Below are 4,327 nucleotides of genomic sequence, written 5' to 3'. Positions count from 1 at the left end.
TTTTTTTTTTTGGGGGGGGGGGGGGGTGGGGGACGTGCCCCCCCCCCCCCTGTTTTTTGCAAAAAAAAAGAAAAAAAGAAAAGAAAAAATTACACCCACATTGTTTAAGTCTTCTTTTCCTACCAAAAACACACAAGAGTGCTATTCATAAATCCACTTGGTGAGAAATAGAACACTTGTAATGCAGCTGTCAATTGTAAGACGCACTATGGGACCCCCGGGAATGATGCGTCATTTACCAAACATTCCTGACGCATGGTACCATCATGGAAGCCTTTGGTCCGTCACAACATTGACGAATGGGTGCGTCAATGTCAGTCATTTTACCTGGGTTCGGCAAATGCTACAACTGGCTGTCCGCGCCCCGACTGTGAATATATTTTCCGTGATACACTAGACTAGAGCAAAAATAATAAATAGGCCTAGCAGAAGATAGAGCAGCTTCCCAATATAGTCGAACATCCATTCGAAAGTCATTGTGGGTACACGGAGAGCAATTTTACCCCGTCCGCATGACGATGCTATAGTAATAATAAAGGCGCCGCTCTGGTTCGCTTTTTTTCTGTAGTTTCTCCAATTAATATGTTCAAATTTAATCCCATTCGCCCTGCCGCGTCAATTTTAATACAAATACGCGGAGCAGCTCATTCCAACGTGACCACTGCTTGGGTATTTACCCAAGATCTTGGGTATTTTGACTTGGTCTTGGGTTCTTGGGTATTCTGTTCAAATGCTTGGGTATTTTACTTTACTAAGAAAATTAAATATTTTTGTCATAGAGGAAGAATTAAGAAGTAACAAAGTATATTTCAGTCCATTCAAGTAATCAAAACTCAACGAAGTGCACATTTCATTTGAAGCCCACTATCTCTACCCAGCCAAGTCTAGCATAGCCATAAGAATACAGATCATTTCGGTCGCGCCTTCGTTTCGGTCGCTGCGTATTGTTATGCATTTCGGTCGTGATAAACAGCCTCAGTATGGAACTCTGATGTACGCACTAGTGCTTTATGTTTGGATAGTAATTTTTAAAGCGTTCTGTATTTTTGAAGTTTTTTTTTTTTTTTTTTTTTTCTTTTTGGTGCTTGTGTTTCAAACTGGGTATTAATTTTATTTATTTTGTCTTTTTTTTACGATGCTTTGACAATCATAGGCCTAATATTCTTTGTATTTTTTTTTTGTATGATTGTTGTTTTAAGTTTTTTACGATTGTTATTAATTACAAGTAATTTGAATATAATTTTAGCGTGTTCTGTTCTTAGAATCAGAAGTGGAAAGTCAAGTACATATTTGTATTTATCAATTTATGAATTATTCATAATAAAGGCCTGGGAATGTTGTTATGATTGTGATTTAATTTGTTTAATCAAATATACTTTTATATCAGAATATTAAAATATATGTATTTGTACATTCCATTTAAACTATAGTATTTTACAATTCATGTATTTTTTTAAAAATAAATATGATCATCAGATTGATGACTCGAAGTTAATGGAAACATTAAGTATGTGAACGCACTTGAACACCTTCACTGCCACGACCTAGTCATCTATATTTAGCATCTGACCTACTTCTGTCTTTGTATTGTGATGCGTTCACATTCCTAAAGGCAGCGTACAAAGAATATGCCTTCTCACCCACATGAGCACCGTGGGAACCTTGGTTGTGGGAAAGTTTATTTCCGATTTTGTGGTTACAGTAGTTACCAGGCAACTAGTACAGGAGGCCTCGAAGTAGTGAATTTTTCTAGCTTTAGAAGGAAGCCCCCCCCCCCCGACGACTGAAACCTTGGAATGGCTATTAACATGTATTTAAAATTATATTAAAACCGCATTTTACTATGTATTTTATAAACATCAGAATATGTATAAAAGTGGAAATAAAACAAACAAGAAAAAACAAACATTGTGCTGCTTCACCTCAAGAGTACCATGGGAATCTAGTTTGTGGGAAATTAAATTCTAGCACAACTATAGAATAGGAGTAGAAAGAGTCATTTTGTCGGGCTTATGAATATAAAAGAAGTTTGGAATGGAAGTGTTTAATTATTATTATAAATTTATTGAAAATTTTATGTGGAAAATAAATATGAAAATACTATATATTTCCTTCATTTTCATTCATCATATATATCATTCAGTATGTTCATTTATCAAATTATAAACATGATCAGAACATTCAAGATAAATGGGAACGTAACAGACTAGAAAACAAATATATGAAAAACTAATTGATTGACTATATTTATTTCATAAATCTCCATTCAATTTATGCATTAATAAAATACATAATAGCAGCAAACGTTAAAGAGAAACTTGTCTCAAACCAAGTTGACTTTGTAACATTTTTGTTGTTTCTGTAAAAATAGAAAAATAACACAAAGTGATACATGTAATATTAGGCCTAATAATCATAAACTATAATACTATAGTACACAATGGTGGCGGAACATTTTTGAAAGTGGGGGCGGGGGCGGCCATTTCATAAGGTCGAGTATGCGAGCGAAGCAAACATCTAGGCTGGGGGCCAGGGGCCCCCGGTGGGGTTCCAGGGGGTGAAGTTTAGTGAATTTTATAAGTTATTTTATTGGCATCACGCTACTGTAATATGATTTCATATTTGTTGTAATTTCCAGTGGCGGATCCAGGAATTCGATCGAAATAGAAGGTCCGAGGGGGGGGGGGATACTTTCACAGATAGAAGATCTACACTGGTAAGAAAATTTGTGATTATGTCACCTCTAGATGCCCGGAAATTGCACTTCCAGACATGAAATTTGAATATAATTATCTTTATATCTCCATTTTTTTATTGAACAATTTAGGGGGTGGGGTCCCCTTGAATCCGCCACTGGGTACTTCAGCAGATGAGAATGTATACCACCTCAGCCCCACCATGGTTGGGGCTGAGGTAAGAAAATTTGTGATTATGGCACCTCTAGATGGCAGGAAATTACACTCTTAGACTTAAAATTTGAATGTATTTTCCTTATATCTCCATTTAAAAAAAAAAAATTGAATTTAGCCTCCCCTTAAACACGCCACAGATTTCCGAACAAAGTCGAAGTCGAGATTGCTTCCACAACCTTAATGAATTATTTATTATGAGGGTTATCCTTGATATGGGTTCCCCAACGAAAACTTGTAAGTCGAGATAGAGGGGTTTCAGGATGAGTCTTGCATAAATAGAATGTCCACCCGCCTCAGCCCCACAATTGTTGGGGTGAGGTAAGAAAAATTATGATTATGGCACCTCTAGATGGCTGGAAATGGCACTCTCAGATTAAAAGTTGAATACAATTTTGTCTGTTTTCTCCATTTTTTAAAATAATTTTAAAAAATAATAGGATGGGGTCCCGTGCTGACTTCGTTTCGCCTTGAATCGCCCGCATGTTCAATATAACACTTGTCATCATGGCCTATCATTTTGTTTCACAAATGATTAATTCCTAATTGTCAAGCAAAAGATTTTTTTATTCAGACAACTTTATTTAAAAAAATGTCCTAATTAAACTATCTTATTGTTTTCATTAAATTAGAGTTTAAATGTGGTTATATTACTCTATTTTGAAGGTTTACTGTAAGCCAATCAGTTACACTTACTATACATCTTCATGGTTAGCAAAAAGAGAACTAGAACGTTGCTCCATTAAGAGTGCCTACCTCCCCCCATATGCCTAAATACAGAATTCAGGCGATTTTTTCTTCATGCTCGAGGGTGGGTTTCAAGGAAACTTTACAGTTCTAAATCTATATTTTATAATAATAATAATAGGTAAATTTATACTAGGCGCAAATAAACAAGGTGTAAGCACGAAATAATAATTGTTGCGAAGCAGCCAATTCCTATTCTTGACAGCAATTTGACCTCTGAAAGGTCATTGTTTGTCAAAAAACGAGTGCCTAAGACGACTGAAAAGCGGAGTTTCCTTCTTTCGCTCTGCCGGGTAAAATCAATTACTTTAGGCAACGTTTGTAGACTAACCTACTCGTACCAACGTCCGCATGTCGCGCTAGCCTTATCCTACTCTAGGCCTAGACTAGCTAGGATGGTATAGGATGGTATAGGCCTAGCCTTTTGAAGACGAAGGTCCCAATGAAAAACAACGTCGCTCTTTGATAGCTAACATTGTCTATTTAACATCACAATAATTCATTATTAGACCTATAGTTGTTTTTTGAATTGTACTCCACATCTCAGCCGATACCTCGCACAACTGGCTAACGTCTCGTATCTATTGTCGTGACGTCATGGCTCGCTGGCTCACACTTGTGATATGTCTCGCATTTGTAATCAAATAACACGCTGGCTCGCACTTTGGCAA

General features: G+C 36.4%; 1 protein-coding gene across 3 annotated transcripts in view; it reads left to right on the top strand.

Moving 5' to 3' along the window:
- LOC117105456 (acyl-coenzyme A amino acid N-acyltransferase 2-like) overlaps positions 1–4,327 on the top strand; it is a 26,383-nt gene that overhangs the window by 1,218 nt on the left and 20,838 nt on the right. The gene's annotated exons all lie outside the window — the stretch shown is intronic.

This window comes from Anneissia japonica, unplaced genomic scaffold (genome assembly GCF_011630105.1).
Source record: "Anneissia japonica isolate Jap-2015-1 unplaced genomic scaffold, ASM1163010v1 scaffold1128_len1000024_cov185, whole genome shotgun sequence".
NCBI lineage: Eukaryota > Metazoa > Echinodermata > Crinoidea > Comatulida > Comatulidae > Anneissia > Anneissia japonica.
Note: the sequence above shows the minus strand (reverse complement) of the source record. Positions and strands in the feature narration are given on the sequence as shown.